The sequence below is a fragment of the Pelophylax lessonae genome, assembly GCF_965119305.1.
Source record: "Pelophylax lessonae genome assembly, chromosome: 12".
Classification (NCBI taxonomy): Eukaryota; Metazoa; Chordata; class Amphibia; order Anura; family Ranidae; genus Pelophylax; species Pelophylax lessonae.
Genome location: NC_138779.1, coordinates 2,550,616 through 2,568,229, shown reverse-complemented (window position 1 = coordinate 2,568,229; position 17,614 = coordinate 2,550,616). Strand labels below are relative to the sequence as shown.

Sequence of the window (17,614 nt, the reverse complement as noted above, 5' to 3'; positions counted from 1 at the left end):
AAGTCTGTCCATGTACAGTATAGGGGGAGAAGTCTGTCCATGTACAGTATAGGGGGAGAAGTCTGTCCATGTACAGTATAGGAGAAGTCTGTCCATGTACAGTATAGGGGGAGAAGTCTGTCCATGTACAGTATAGGAGGAGAAGTCTGTCTATGTACAGTATAGGAGGAGAAGTCTGTCCATGTACAGTATAGGAGGAGAAGTCTGTCCATGTACAGTATAGGAGAAGTCTGTCCATGTACAGTATAGGAGGAGAAGTCTGTCCATGTACAGTCTAGGATGAGAAGTCTGTCCATGTACAGTATAGGAGAAGTCTGTCCATGTACAGTATAGGGGGAGAAGTCTGTCCATGTACAGTATAGGAGGAGAAGTCTGTCCATGTACAGTATAGGATGAGAAGTCTGTCCATGTACAGTATAGGAGGAGAAGTCTGTCCATGTACAGTATAGGATGAGAAGTCTGTCCATGTACAGTATAGAAGTCTGTCCATGTACAGTATAGGAGGAGAAGTCTGTCCATGTACAGTATAGGAGGAGAAGTCTGTCCATGTACAGTATAGGAGGAGAAGTCTGTCCATGTACAGTATAGGAGAAGTCTGTCCATGTACAGTATAGGAGGAGAAGTCTGTCCATGTACAGTCTAGGATGAGAAGTCTGTCCATGTACAGTATAGGAGAAGTCTGTCCATGTACAGTATAGGGGGAGAAGTCTGTCCATGTACAGTATAGGAGGAGAAGTCTGTCCATGTACAGTATAGGAGAAGTCTGTCCATGTACAGTATAGGATGAGAAGTCTGTCCATGTACAGTATAGGGGGAGAAGTCTGTCCATGTACAGTATAGGGGGAGAAGTCTGTCCATGTATAGTATAGGAGGAGAAGTCTGTCCATGTACAGTATAGGAGGAGAAGTCTGTCCATGTACAGTATAGGGGGAGAAGTCTGTCCATGTACAGTATAGGGGGAGAAGTCTGTCCATGTACAGTATAGGGGGAGAAGTCTGTCCATGTACAGTATAGGAGGAGAAGTCTGTCCATGTACAGTATAGGGGGAGAAGTCTGTCCATGTACAGTATAGGAGGAGAAGTCTGTCCATGTACAGTATAGAATGAGAAGTCTGTCCATGTACAGTATAGGAGGAGAAGTCTGTCCATGTACAGTATAGGATGGGAAGTCTGTCCATGTACAGTATAGGATGAGAAGTCTGTCCATGTACAGTATAGGAGGAGAAGTCTGTCCATGTACAGTATAGGATGAGAAGTCTGTCCATGTACAGTATAGGGGGAGAAGTCTGTCCATGTACAGTATAGGAGAAGTCTGTCCATGTACAGTATAGGATGAGAAGTCTGTCCATGTACAGTATAGGAGAAGTCTGTCCATGTACAGTATAGGAGGAGAAGTCTGTCCATGTACAGTATAGGAGGAGAAGTCTGTCCATGTACAGTATAGGAGAAGTCTGTCCATGTACAGTATAGAAGGAGAAGTCTGTCCATGTACAGTATAGGAGAAGTCTGTCCATGTACAGTATAGGAGGAGAAGTCTGTCCATGTACAGTATAGGAGGAGAAGTCTGTCCATGTACAGTATAGGATGGGAAGTCTGTCCATGTACAGTATAGGAGAAGTCTGTCCATGTACAGTATAGGATGAAAAGTCTGTCCATGTACAGTATAGGAGGAGAAGTCTGTCCATGTACAGTATAGGAGAAGTCTGTCCATGTACAGTATAGGGGGAGAAGTCTGTCCATGTACAGTATAGGAGGAGAAGTCTGTCCATGTACAGTATAGGGGGAGAAGTCTGTCCATGTACAGTATAGGAGGAGAAGTCTGTCCATGTACAGTATAGGGGGGGGAAGTCTGTCCATGTACAGTATAGGATGAGAAGTCTGTCCATGTACAGTATAGGAGAAGTCTGTCCATGTACAGTATAGGGGGAGAAGTCTGTCCATGTACAGTATAAGATGAGAAGTCTGTCCATGTACAGTATAGGAGGAGAAGTCTGTCCATGTACAGTATAGGAGGAGAAGTCTGTCCATGTACAGTATAAGATGAGAAGTCTGTCCATGTACAGTATAGGATGAGAAGTCTGTCCATGTACAGTATAGGAGGAGAAGTCTGTCCATGTACAGTATAGGGGGAGAAGTCTGTCCATGTACAGTATAGGAGGAGAAGTCTGTCCATGTACAGTATAGGGGGAGAAGTCTGTCCATGTACAGTATAGGAGGAGAAGTCTGTCCATGTACAGTATAGGATGAGAAGTCTGTCCATGTACAGTATAAGATGAGAAGTCTGTCCATGTACAGTATAGGATGAGAAGTCTGTCCATGTACAGTATAGGAGGAGAAGTCTGTCCATGTACAGTATAGGAGGAGAAGTCTGTCCATGTACAGTATAGGGGGAGAAGTCTGTCCATGTACAGTATAGGAGGAGAAGTCTGTCCATGTACAGTATAAGATGAGAAGTCTGTCCATGTACAGTATAGGATGAGAAGTCTGTCCATGTACAGTATAGGAGGAGAAGTCTGTCCATGTACAGTATAGGATGAGAAGTCTGTCCATGTACAGTATAGGAGAAGTCTGTCCATGTACAGTATAGGGGGAGAAGTCTGTCCATGTACAGTATAGGAGGAGAAGTCTGTCCATGTACAGTATAGGGGGAGAAGTCTGTCCATTTACAGTATAGGAGGAGAAGTCTGTCCATGTACAGTATAGGAGAAGTCTGTCCATGTACAGTATAGGATGAGAAGTCTGTCCATGTACAGTATAGGAGGAGAAGTCTGTCCATGTACAGTATAGGATGGGAAGTCTGTCCATGTACAGTATAGGATGAGAAGTCTGTCCATGTACAGTATAGGAGGAGAAGTCTGTCCATGTACAGTATAGGAGGAGAAGTCTGTCCATTTACAGTATAGGGGGAGAAGTCTGTCCATGTACAGTATAGGGGGAGAAGTCTGTCCATGTACAGTATAGGATGAGAAGTCTGTCCATGTACAGTATAGGAGGAGAAGTCTGTCCATGTACAGTATAGGAGGAGAAGTCTGTCCATGTACAGTATAGGAGGAGAAGTCTGTCCATGTACAGTATAGGGGGAGAAGTCTGTCCATGTACAGTATAGGAGGAGAAGTCTGTCCATGTACAGTATAGGAGGAGAAGTCTGTCCATGTACAGTATAGGATGAGAAGTCTGTCCATGTACAGTATAGGAGGAGAAGTCTGTCCATGTACAGTATAGGATGAGAAGTCTGTCCATGTACAGTATAGGATGAGAAGTCTGTCCATGCACAGTATAGGAGGAGAAGTCTGTCCATGTACAGTATAGGATGGGAAGTCTGTCCATGTACAGTATAGGGGGAGAAGTCTGTCCATGTACAGTATAGGAGGAGAAGTCTGTCCATGTACAGTATAGGAGAAGTCTGTCCATGTACAGTATAGGATGGGAAGTCTGTCCATGTACAGTATAGGAGGAGAAGTCTGTCCATGTACAGTATAGGAGAAGTCTGTCCATGTACAGTATAGGATGGGAAGTCTGTCCATGTACAGTATAGGAGAAGTCTGTCCATGTACAGTATAGGGGGAGAAGTCTGTCCATGTACAGTATAGGGGGAGAAGTCTGTCCATGTACAGTATAGGATGAAAAGTCTGTCCATGTACAGTATAGGATGAGAAGTCTGTCCATGTACAGTATAGGGGGAGAAGTCTGTCCATGTACAGTATAGGATGAAAAGTCTGTCCATGTACAGTATAGGATGAGAAGTCTGTCCATGTACAGTATAGGGGGAGAAGTCTGTCCATGTACAGTATAGGAGGAGAAGTCTGTCCATGTACAGTATAGGATGGAAAGTCTGTCCATGTACAGTATAGGATGGGAAGTCTGTCCATGTACAGTATAGGAGGAGAAGTCGGTCCATGTACAGTATAGGAGGAGAAGTCTGTCCATGTACAGTATAGGAGGAGAAGTCTGTCCATGTACAGTATAGGAGGAGAAGTCTGTCCATGTACAGTATAGGATGGGAAGTCTGTCCATGTACAGTATAGGATGAGAAGTCTGTCCATGTACAGTATAGGAGGAGAAGTCTGTCCATGTACAGTATAGGAGGAGCAGTCTGTCCATTTACAGTATAGGGGGAGAAGTCTGTCCATGTACAGTATAGGAGGAGAAGTCTGTCCATGTACAGTATAGGAGGAGAAGTCTGTCCATGTACAGTATAGGATGAGAAGTCTGTCCATGTACAGTATAGGATGAGAAGTCTGTCCATGTACAGTATAGGATGAGAAGTCTGTCCATGTACAGTATAGGGGGAGAAGTCTGTCCATGTACAGTATAGGGGGAGAAGTCTGTCCATGTACAGTATAGGAGAAGTCTGTCCATGTACAGTATAGGGGGAGAAGTCTGTCCATGTACAGTATAGGAGGAGAAGTCTGTCCATGTACAGTATAGGGGGAGAAGTCTGTCCATGTACAGTATAGGAGGAGAAGTCTGTCCATGTACAGTATAGGAGGAGAAGTCTGTCCATGTACAGTATAGGGGGAGAAGTCTGTCCATGTACAGTATAGGATGAGAAGTCTGTCCATGTACAGTATAGGATGAGAAGTCTGTCCATGTACAGTATAGGGGGAGAAGTCTGTCCATGTACAGTATAGGAGAAGTCTGTCCATGTACAGTATAGGATGAGAAGTCTGTCCATGTACAGTATAGGAGGAGAAGTCTGTCCATGTACAGTATAGGGGGAGAAGTCTGTCCATGTACAGTATAGGAGGAGAAGTCTGTCCATGTACAGTATAGGGGGAGAAGTCTGTCCATGTACAGTATAGGGGGAGAAGTCTGTCCATGTACAGTATAGGATGAGAAGTCTGTCCATGTACAGTATAGGAGGAGAAGTCTGTCCATGTACAGTATAGGAGGAGAAGTCTGTCCATGTACAGTATAGGAGAAGTCTGTCCATGTACAGTATAGGATGAGAAGTCTGTCCATGTACAGTATAGGAGGAGAAGTCTGTCCATGTACAGTATAGGATGGGAAGTCTGTCCATGTACAGTATAGGGGGAGAAGTCTGTCCATGTACAGTATAGGAGAAGTCTGTCCATGTACAGTATAGAATGGGAAGTCTGTCCATGTACAGTATAGGATGAGAAGTCTGTCCATGTACAGTATAGGAGGAGAAGTCTGTCCATTTACAGTATAGGGGGAGAAGTCTGTCCATGTACAGTATAGGAGGAGAAGTCTGTCCATGTACAGTATAGGAGGAGAAGTCTGTCCATGTACAGTATAGGGGGAGAAGTCTGTCCATGTACAGTATAGGAGGAGAAGTCTGTCCATGTACAGTATAGGGGGAGAAGTCTGTCCATGTACAGTATAGGATGAGAAGTCTGTCCATGTACAGTATAGGATGAGAAGTCTGTCCATGTACAGTATAGGGGGAGAAGTCTGTCCATGTACAGTATAGGAGAAGTCTGTCCATGTACAGTATAGGAGGAGAAGTCTGTCCATGTACAGTATAGGATGAGAAGTCTGTCCATGTACAGTATAGGAGGAGAAGTCTGTCCATGTACAGTATAGGATGGGAAGTCTGTCCATGTACAGTATAGGAGGAGAAGTCTGTCCATGTACAGTATAGGATGGAAAGTCTGTCCATGTACAGTATAGGAGGAGAAGTCTGTCCATGTACAGTATAGGAGAAGTCTGTCCATGTACAGTATAGGATGGGAAGTCTGTCCATGTACAGTATAGGAGGAGAAGTCTGTCCATGTACAGTATAGGAGAAGTCTGTCCATGTACAGTATAGGATGGGAAGTCTGTCCATGTACAGTATAGGGGGAGAAGTCTGTCCATGTACAGTATAGGATGAGAAGTCTGTCCATGTACAGTATAGGGGGAGAAGTCTGTCCATGTACAGTATAGGATGGAAAGTCTGTCCATGTACAGTATAGGAGGAGAAGTCTGTCCATGTACAGTATAGGATGAGAAGTCTGTCCATGTACAGTATAGGATGGAAAGTCTGTCCATGTACAGTATAGGAGGAGAAGTCTGTCCATGTACAGTATAGGGGGAGAAGTCTGTCCATGTACAGTATAGGATGAAAAGTCTGTCCATGTACAGTATAGGATGAGAAGTCTGTCCATGTACAGTATAGGGGGAGAAGTCTGTCCATGTACAGTATAGGAGGAGAAGTCTGTCCATGTACAGTATAGGATGGAAAGTCTGTCCATGTACAGTATAGGATGGGAAGTCTGTCCATGTACAGTATAGGAGGAGAAGTCTGTCCATGTACAGTATAGGAGGAGAAGTCTGTCCATGTACAGTATAGGAGGAGAAGTCTGTCCATGTACAGTATAGGAGGAGAAGTCTGTCCATGTACAGTATAGGAGGAGAAGTCTGTCCATGTACAGTATAGGAGGAGAAGTCTGTCCATGTACAGTATAGGGGGAGAAGTCTGTCCATGTACAGTATAGGGGGAGAAGTCTGTCCATGTACAGTATAGGAGGAGAAGTCTGTCCATGTACAGTATAGGAGAAGTCTGTCCATGTACAGTATAGGAGGAGAAGTCTGTCCATGTACAGTATAGGAGGAGAAGTCTGTCCATGTACAGTATAGGAGGAGAAGTCTGTCCATGTACAGTATAGGATGGGAAGTCTGTCCATGTACAGTATAGGAGGAGAAGTCTGTCCATGTACAGTATAGGAGGAGAAGTCTGTCCATGTACAGTATAGGAGGAGAAGTCTGTCCATGTACAGTATAGGGGGAGAAGTCTGTCCATGTACAGTATAGGAGGAGAAGTCTGTCCATGTACAGTATAGGAGAAGTCTGTCCATGTACAGTATAGGAGGAGAAGTCTGTCCATGTACAGTATAGGAGGAGAAGTCTGTCCATGTACAGTATAGGAGAAGTCTGTCCATGTACAGTATAGGAGGAGAAGTCTGTCCATGTACAGTATAGGAGGAGAAGTCTGTCCATGTACAGTATAGGAGAAGTCTGTCCATGTACAGTATAGGAGGAGAAGTCTGTCCATGTACAGTATAGGAGGAGAAGTCTGTCCATGTACAGTATAGGAGAAGTCTGTCCATGTACAGTATAGGAGGAGAAGTCTGTCCATGTACAGTATAGGGGGAGAAGTCTGTCCATGTACAGTATAGGAGAAGTCTGTCCATGTACAGTATAGGAGGAGAAGTCTGTCCATGTACAGTATAGGGGGAGGAGTCTGTCCATGTACAGTATAGGGGGAGGAGTCTGTCCATGTACAGTATAGGATGAGAAGTCTGTCCATGTACAGTATAGGAGGAGAAGTCTGTCCATGTACAGTATAGGAGGAGAAGTCTGTCCATGTACAGTATAGGGGGAGAAGTCTGTCCATGTACAGTATAGGAGGAGAAGTCTGTCCATGTACAGTATAGGGGGAGAAGTCTGTCCATGTACAGTATAGGGGGAGAAGTCTGTCCATGTACAGTATAGGAGGAGAAGTCTGTCCATGTACAGTATAGGATGAGAAGTCTGTCCATGTACAGTATAGGATGAGAAGTCTGTCCATGTACAGTATAGGAGGAGAAGTCTGTCCATGTACAGTATAGGAGGAGAAGTCTGTCCATGTACAGTATAGGAGGAGAAGTCTGTCCATGTACAGTATAGGAGGAGTCTGTCCATGTACAGTATAGGATGAGAAGTCTGTCCATGTACAGTATAGGAGAAGTCTGTCCATGTACAGTATAGGAGAAGTCTGTCCATGTACAGTAAAGGGGGAGAAGTCTGTCCATGTACAGTATAGGATGAGAAGTCTGTCCATGTACAGTATAGGGGGAGAAGTCTGTCCATGTACAGTATAGGGGGAGAAGTCTGTCCATGTACAGTATAGGATGGGAAGTCTGTCCATGTACAGTATAGGAGAAGTCTGTCCATGTACAGTATAGGAGAAGTCTGTCCATGTACAGTATAGGAGGAGAAGTCTGTCCATGTACAGTATAGGGGGAGAAGTCTGTCCATGTACAGTATAGGGGGAGAAGTCTGTCCATGTACAGTATAGGAGAAGTCTGTCCATGTACAGTATAGGGGGAGAAGTCTGTCCATGTACAGTATAGGAGGAGAAGTCTGTCTATGTACAGTATAGGAGGAGAAGTCTGTCCATGTACAGTATAGGAGGAGAAGTCTGTCCATGTACAGTATAGGAGAAGTCTGTCCATGTACAGTATAGGAGGAGAAGTCTGTCCATGTACAGTCTAGGATGAGAAGTCTGTCCATGTACAGTATAGGAGAAGTCTGTCCATGTACAGTATAGGGGGAGAAGTCTGTCCATGTACAGTATAGGAGGAGAAGTCTGTCCATGTACAGTATAGGATGAGAAGTCTGTCCATGTACAGTATAGGAGGAGAAGTCTGTCCATGTACAGTATAGGATGAGAAGTCTGTCCATGTACAGTATAGAAGTCTGTCCATGTACAGTATAGGAGGAGAAGTCTGTCCATGTACAGTATAGGAGGAGAAGTCTGTCCATGTACAGTATAGGAGGAGAAGTCTGTCCATGTACAGTATAGGAGAAGTCTGTCCATGTACAGTATAGGAGGAGAAGTCTGTCCATGTACAGTCTAGGATGAGAAGTCTGTCCATGTACAGTATAGGAGAAGTCTGTCCATGTACAGTATAGGGGGAGAAGTCTGTCCATGTACAGTATAGGAGGAGAAGTCTGTCCATGTACAGTATAGGAGAAGTCTGTCCATGTACAGTATAGGATGAGAAGTCTGTCCATGTACAGTATAGGGGGAGAAGTCTGTCCATGTACAGTATAGGGGGAGAAGTCTGTCCATGTATAGTATAGGAGGAGAAGTCTGTCCATGTACAGTATAGGAGGAGAAGTCTGTCCATGTACAGTATAGGGGGAGAAGTCTGTCCATGTACAGTATAGGGGGAGAAGTCTGTCCATGTACAGTATAGGGGGAGAAGTCTGTCCATGTACAGTATAGGAGGAGAAGTCTGTCCATGTACAGTATAGGGGGAGAAGTCTGTCCATGTACAGTATAGGAGGAGAAGTCTGTCCATGTACAGTATAGAATGAGAAGTCTGTCCATGTACAGTATAGGAGGAGAAGTCTGTCCATGTACAGTATAGGATGGGAAGTCTGTCCATGTACAGTATAGGATGAGAAGTCTGTCCATGTACAGTATAGGAGGAGAAGTCTGTCCATGTACAGTATAGGATGAGAAGTCTGTCCATGTACAGTATAGGGGGAGAAGTCTGTCCATGTACAGTATAGGAGAAGTCTGTCCATGTACAGTATAGGATGAGAAGTCTGTCCATGTACAGTATAGGAGAAGTCTGTCCATGTACAGTATAGGAGGAGAAGTCTGTCCATGTACAGTATAGGAGGAGAAGTCTGTCCATGTACAGTATAGGAGAAGTCTGTCCATGTACAGTATAGAAGGAGAAGTCTGTCCATGTACAGTATAGGAGAAGTCTGTCCATGTACAGTATAGGAGGAGAAGTCTGTCCATGTACAGTATAGGAGGAGAAGTCTGTCCATGTACAGTATAGGATGGGAAGTCTGTCCATGTACAGTATAGGGGGAGAAGTCTGTCCATGTACAGTATAGGAGAAGTCTGTCCATGTACAGTATAGGATGGGAAGTCTGTCCATGTACAGTATAGGAGGAGAAGTCTGTCCATGTACAGTATAGGAGAAGTCTGTCCATGTACAGTATAGGATGGGAAGTCTGTCCATGTACAGTATAGGGGGAGAAGTCTGTCCATGCACAGTATAGGAGAAGTCTGTCCATGTACAGTATAGGATGGGAAGTCTGTCCATGTACAGTATAGGATGGGAAGTCTGTCCATGTACAGTATAGGAGGAGAAGTCTGTCCATGTACAGTATAGGAGAAGTCTGTCCATGTACAGTATAGGATGGAAAGTCTGTCCATGCACAGTATAGGAGGAGAAGTCTGTCCATGTACAGTATAGGAGGAGAAGTCTGTCCATGTACAGTATAGGAGAAGTCTGTCCATGTACAGTATAGGATGGGAAGTCTGTCCATGTACAGTATAGGAGGAGAAGTCTGTCCATTTACAGTATAGGAGAAGTCTGTCCATGTACAGTATAGGATGAGAAGTCTGTCCATGTACAGTATAGGGGGAGAAGTCTGTCCATGTACAGTATAGGAGGAGAAGACTGTCCATGTACAGTATAGGATGAGAAGTCTGTCCATGTACAGTATAGGAGAAGTCTGTCCATGTACAGTATAGGAGGAGAAGTCTGTCCATGTACAGTATAGGGGGAGAAGTCTGTCCATGTACAGTATAGGATGGAAAGTCTGTCCATGTACAGTATAGGATGAGAAGTCTGTCCATGTACAGTATAGGGGGAGAAGTCTGTCCATGTACAGTATAGGAGGAGAAGTCTGTCCATGTACAGTATAGGATGGAAAGTCTGTCCATGTACAGTATAGGGGGAGAAGTCTGTCCATGTACAGTATAGGATGAGAAGTCTGTCCATGTACAGTATAGGAGGAGAAGTCTGTCCATGTACAGTATAGGAGGAGAAGTCTGTCCATGTACAGTATAGGAGAAGTCTGTCCATGTACAGTATAGGGGGAGAAGTCTGTCCATGTACAGTATAGAAGGAGAAGTCTGTCCATGTACAGTATAGGATGGAAAGTCTGTCCATGTACAGTATAGGAGAAGTCTGTCCATGTACAGTATAGGGGGAGAAGTCTGTTCATGTACAGTATAGGAGAAGTCTGTCCATGTACAGTATAGGGGGAGAAGTCTGTCCATGTACAGTATAGAAGGAGAAGTCTGTCCATGTACAGTATAGGATGGAAAGTCTGTCCATGTACAGTATAGGATGAGAAGTCTGTCCATGTACAGTATAGGAGGAGAAGTCTGTCCATGTACAGTATAGGGGGAGAAGTCTGTCCATGTACAGTATAGGATGAGAAGTCTGTCCATGTACAGTATAGGAGGAGAAGTCTGTCCATGTACAGTATAGGAGAAGTCTGTCCATGTACAGTATAGGATGGGAAGTCTGTCCATGTACAGTATAGGGGGAGAAGTCTGTCCATGTACAGTATAGGAGAAGTCTGTCCATGTACAGTATAGGATGGGAAGTCTGTCCATGTACAGTATAGGGGGAGAAGTCTGTCCATGTACAGTATAGGATGAAAAGTCTGTCCATGTACAGTATAGGAGGAGAAGTCTGTCCATGTACAGTATAGGAGAAGTCTGTCCATGTACAGTATAGGAGGAGAAGTCTGTCCATGTACAGTATAGGGGGAGAAGTCTGTCCATGTACAGTATAGGAGAAGTCTGTCCATGTACAGTATAGGATGAAAAGTCTGTCCATGTACAGTATAGGAGGAGAAGTCTGTCCATGTACAGTATAGGAGAAGTCTGTCCATGTACAGTATAGGGGGAGAAGTCTGTCCATGTACAGTATAGGATGGGAAGTCTGTCCATGTACAGTATAGGGGGAGAAGTCTGTCCATGTACAGTATAGGAGGAGAAGTCTGTCCATGTACAGTATAGGAGGAGAAGTCTGTCCATGTACAGTATAGGATGAAAAGTCTGTCCATGTACAGTATAGGGGGAGAAGTCTGTCCATGTACAGTATAGGGGGAGAAGTCTGTCCATGTACAGTATAGGATGAGAAGTCTGTCCATGTACAGTATAGGGGGAGAAGTCTGTCCATGTACAGTATAGGGGGAGAAGTCTGTCCATGTACAGTATAGGAGAAGTCTGTCCATGTACAGTATAGGGGGAGAAGTCTGTCCATGTACAGTATAGGATGAGAAGTCTGTCCATGTACAGTATAGGGGGAGAAGTCTGTCCATGTACAGTATAGGATGAGAAGTCTGTCCATGTACAGTATAGGAGAAGTCTGTCCATGTACAGTATAGGGGGAGAAGTCTGTCCATGTACAGTATAGGAGGAGAAGTCTGTCCATGTACAGTATAGGGGGAGAAGTCTGTCCATGTACAGTATAGGATGGAAAGTCTGTCCATGTACAGTATAGGAGGAGAAGTCTGTCCATGTACAGTATAGGGGGAGAAGTCTGTCCATGTACAGTATAGGGGGAGAAGTCTGTCCATGTACAGTATAGGAGAAGTCTGTCCATGTACAGTATATAGGATGCACTCAATACTTGGTCGGGGCTCCTTTTCCATGAATTACTGCATCAATGCGGCGTGGCATGGAGGCGTGGCATGGAGGCGATCAGCCTGTGGCACTGCTGAGGTGTTATGGAAGCCCAGGTTGCTTTGATAGCGGCCTTCAGCTCCTCTGCATTGTTGGGTCTGGTGTCTCTCATCTTCCTCCTGACAATCCCCCACAGATTCTCTATGGGGTTTAGGTCAGGGGAGTTTGCTGGCCAATCAAGAACAGTGATCCCATGATCATGTGACCAGGTATTGGTAGATTTGGCAGAGTGGGCGGTGCCAAGTCCTGCTGGAAAATGAAATCAGCATGTACATAAGTATTCACCCCCTTTGCCATGACACTCAGAATTGAGCTCGGGTGCCTCCTGTTTCCACTGATCATCCTTGAGATGTTTCTACAACTTGATTGGAGTCCACCTGTGGTAAATTCAGTGGATTGGACATGATTTGGAAAGGCACACACCTGTCTATATAAGTTCCCACAGGTAACAGTGCATGTCAGAGCACAAACCAAGCCATGAAGTCCAAGGAATTGTCTGTAGACCTCGGAGACAGGATTGTATGGAGGCACTGATCGGGGGAAGGGTACAGAAACATTTCTGCAGCATTAAAGGTCCCAGTGAGCACAGTGGCCTCCATCATCCGTAAATGGAAGAAGTTTGGAACCACCAGGACTCTTCTGGCCAAACTGAGCGATCGGGGGAGGGGGGCCTTAGTCAGGGAGGTGACCAAGAACCCGATGGTCACTCTGACAGAGCTCCAGCATTTCTCTGTGGAGAGATGAGAACCTTCCAGAAGAACAACCATCTCTGCAACACTCCACCAATCAGGCCTGTATGGGTGTGGCCAGATGGAAGCCACTCCTCAGTAAAAGTCACATGACAGCCCGCCTGGAGTTTACCAAAAGGCACCTGAAGGACTCTCAGACCATGAGAAACAAAATTCTCTGCTCTGATGAAACAAAGATTGAACTCTTTTGCCTGAATGGTAAGCGTCATGTCTGGAGGAAACCAGGCACCGCCCATCACCTGGCCAATACCATCCCTACTGTGAAGCATGGTGGTGGCAGCATCATAATGTGGGGGTGTTTTTCAGTGGCAGGAACTGGGAGTCTAGTCAGGATTGGTGGAAAGATGAATGCAGCAATGTACAGAGACATCCTTGATGAAAACCTTCTCCAGAGCGCTCTGGACCTCAGACTGGGGCGAAGGTTCATCTTCCAACAGGACAACGACCCTAAGCACACAGCCAAGACAACAAAGGAGTGGCTACAGGACAACTCTGTGAATGTCCTTGAGTGGCCCAGCCAGAGCCCAGACTTGAACCCGATTGAACATCTCTGGAGAGATCTGAAAATGGCTGAGCACCGACCCTCCCCCATCCAACCTGATGGAGCTTGAGAGGTCCTGCAAAGAAGAATGGGAGAAACTGCCCAAAAATAGGAGTGCCAAGCTTGTAGCATCATACTCAGAAATACTGGAAGCTGGAATTGGTGCCAAAGGAGCTTCACCAAAGTATTGGGCAAAGGGTGTGAATACTTATGTACATGGCATAGGGGGTGAATACTTATGTACATTGGATTTTTTTCTTTTTTATTTTGAATAAATTTGCAAAGATTTCAAACAAACTTCTCTCACGTTGTCATTATGGGGGAGGGGTTTGTAGAATTTTGAGGGAAATAATGAATTGAATCCATTTTGGAATAAGGCTGTAAGATAACAAAATGTGGAAAAAGTGAAGCGCTGTGAATACTTTCTGGATTGACTATACAATCCTTTACCCACAGTTGATCCAGAGGAAGGTAAAAAAACCTTCACCTGTATTGCAATAATCTAAAATAAAATTGCATTGGATTCAACTTCTGCGTCTTGAAGAGTTAAGCTGCTTGTGGATGGTGCCAAGTCAGCAGATGGCCATACTGTCTGGACAGACTGGGTCTAAGGAGGTGCGTTGTGTCAATGCACAAAGCTTCATTTGAAACAGAACAAGCTTAACCACTTAAGCCCCGGAAGATTTTACCCCCTTCCTGACCAGGGGCTATTTTGCGATTCAGCACTGCGTTGCTTTAACGGACAATTGCACGGTCGGTCGGACTAATTTGACGTCCTTTTTTTCTCACAAACACAGCTTTCTTTTGGTGGTATTTGATCACCTGTGCGATTTTTTGATCATGCGCTATAAACAAAAAAAGAGCGACAATTTTGAAAAAATAACTATTTTTCAGATTTTTTAATATGAAATTCCCCCAAAAAAATGCAAAAATCGAAATTTTTTAACATTTTAGGCCAATTTGTTTTCTGCTACATATGTTTGGTAAAAGAAATCACAATAAGCGTATTTTGATTGGTTTGCGCAAAAGTTATTGTGTTTACTAACCAAGGGAAAGATTTTTGTCATTTTGTTGTAATGGCGGCGATCTGCGATTTTTTTTGTGGTATTGCGACATTGCGGCGGACAGATGGGACCCTTGACTGATATCTTTGACACTTTTGGCGTTACCAGTGACATTACTACAGTAATCAGTGCTATAAATATGCACTGTTACTGTAAAACTGTTCCCACTGGCAGGGAAGGGGTTAACTTTATTGGAGAAGGAGGGGTTAAGTGTGTCCCTAGGGGCGTTTTTCTAACTGTGATTGGATGTGGCTTTACATGTAACAACAGAGATATACGGTCCTACATAGCAGGACCATTTGATCTCTGCTGTTACACAGGGGAGAATGACAGACGGCTGTGTTTACATTAGCCGCCTGCCTTTCTCCCTCTGTAACTGACGATCGCGAGTGACCGGCGGACATCGGGTCCGCTGGTCACTCGCGCGGAGGTGTCCGTGAACGAGCGGGGGCGGGAGCGTGCCTCCGGCGGTGCGCGCTCGCCCCCTATTGGCTCACAGGCTAGTGACGTATCGGTACGTCACTTTTAAAGGGAGAGAAAAAAATTCCTGCGCTAAGTTAAATAAATGACAGTGTATTCGATATGAATTATGTGAGCAGCTAGCACCAAAATCAACTAACAGTGATCAATAACCAAAATCTTTACAAAAAGTGCAGCGCTACGTCACTTTGCCTGCACGGGGCTGACCGCCGCAGTATATGTACTTGCGGCAGTCGGCAAGTGGTTAATATCATTGGTCCAGGCGTACTCCGGCACTGCTTTGTGCTGAAACCGGTCAATATGATATTAGGCAGCACAAAGGTTCGTACCGGTGAACTCCGGGTCATAGGAATAGTAAGCAGAACTGCAAACCCTTCCCCATCTGTGCAACATAAGCAATGGATTTCATCAGGCCACCTTTGGATGCTTCCAGGTAGAAGTTCATATTATGTAAGAAAGATTGGATTTGGCTTTTTATCGATATGATTGAGTCACACTGTTTTTCAGATGGAGTTCCAATTGTACTATGGAATGCGGAGAGCGAGATAACGTGCGTTTTACCACATGGGAGGCTACATACCATAGCTGTGAGCTTATGATTTCATAACTATGCTGTAATTCATATTTTGGAAGTTATGTATTAAGTAAATTATAGCCATCTATAGGAAAAGCCAGGAAGACAACCCATCATGGGCATATACCGATATGGCTGCGTGCTTCTCCAGGTAATATCATGGAAATCCTGAACTGATCATTACAAGGATCACACCGGTCTGGGCATCAGGAAAGTAACTAGTTGTCTAATCTAGGACTCCGGTAGAGGGTAATCTTTTGTAAAGTCATGATGAGGCGCAGAGAAGCAATATGCCAACTCCATGGGTTATTGCAAGTTCTGATAGGTTACCGTTTTTCGGTTACGGCCTTTTTTTTCTTTTCTTGGTAAATATAATTGCAACATTCAGTTTTGTTTTTACATCATATATTCATTTGCCCAAATTCAGTTCAATGATGACAAGGAATACATTTCATTGGTTTAACCCAATTTGGTCATATAGACCGGTGTTTCTCAACCTTTTTTCAGTCAAGGCACCCTTTACAATTCCACACAATCTTGAGGCACCCCATTCTAAAATTTAAAAACTAAATTAATAATTTTACATAATGCAGGACACCCATATGTGCAGGACACCCAACATTAGTAGTGATTTATTCTTCCAAAGCAAACACTTTTGCATACTGGTACAGACTAGTATTCCAGTGTTTCTCTCCTCCCTCAGTTTCTCTCCCTCACTCAGTTAATGTAACCCCAGCGCTGATGGAGAGGGGCAGAAGAAGGGCAAATAAGAGTATTGTGCAGGTGCCCAACATCCTTCTTATCAACTGATGATGATAGGACACTGGCGACTAGAAGGTTGTAATGGTGCACAATGAAAACCTGTGGCTTTGTGCAATGAATAGGAAGGCTTGATCGACCCACTGACTTGTATACAATTTTCTGGGTAGTTTCTAGGCATTTTGCCAAGGCACCCCTGATGACATCTGTAGGCACCCCTGACGACATCTGAAGGCACCCTAGTTGAAAAAGACTGACATAGACATAACAATCATCAGGATAGTTTGTACATCTAATTCCTGGTCAAGCATTCCCAAAACTTCCTTCTCCTGTCCTACCAGTTTTTTAGGTGTTGTCACGGCAAACTGTGCCAACATAATTAGGAAATATTGGATCATCACTAACCTTCAGTCCACCACCGAGCTGAGCTTTCTTCAAATATATACAACTACAAAATACAAATATCCCATATGCAGGTATGGTGACCATAACTGTAAAAATGTTTTAAAAAAGAAGTGGAGGATTATCTAGGCTAGGGGTGTTCAATATTTTTTTATTAAGTTGGTAGATTCTTGGTGCTCCTCAAAAAACCTGAACACCAATAGCCTAGATAATCCTCCACTTCTTTTTTGATATTTTTTTGACAGTTATGGTCACCATACCTTGATATGGGATATTTGTATTTGTATATATTTTGAAGAAAGCTCAGCTCATTGGTAGACTGAAAAAGTGGTTGTTGGGCGCTTCTGACCAGGCAAGAGAGAAGGGAGTCCACCGCTGTAAGGGGGGCGCAGGGGATGCTCCAGATTCTTGTTAGGAACTTGTTCAGGACAGTCTCCTAACAAGAATCTGGAGCATCCCCTGCGCCCCCCTTACAGCGGTGGACTCCCTTCTCTCTTGCCTGGTCAGAAGCGCCCAACAACCACTTTTCCTGAACATTGCCTTAAACTACGAAGGTTGGTGCTGCTCTTTCCAGGAGGAACTGTCTGAACATTGCACTGCTTATGTTACTTGATAACGCTTACATACCATCCTACTTTAATTATATTGTTCCCCTTGTGTTGATTTTAATGCTAATTGATCGTAGACTGCCGTATTTAAACCTGGCACCAGGTGGCAGTCACTTACGCTTGAGGAAGGAGCCGAGTGCGCATGCTCCGAAACGCGTTGCGTCATTTCCGGGAGCCTGCGTTCCATTTGCGGCTTCCGGTGTAACCAAGTCTTTGACCAGCTTCCTGTGACGTCACCTCCGGACCGGTGGACGGCCGGATCGTGCGCTGGAGACGCTGCG

General features: G+C 44.5%; 1 protein-coding gene across 1 annotated transcript in view; it reads right to left on the bottom strand.

Annotated features, from left to right (window-relative positions):
* The window catches only part of TNFRSF9 (TNF receptor superfamily member 9), a gene marked incomplete at its 5' end in the record, with an annotated part of 135,086 nt that overhangs the window by 39,070 nt on the left and 78,402 nt on the right, over positions 1-17,614 (bottom strand). The window lies entirely within an intron of this gene.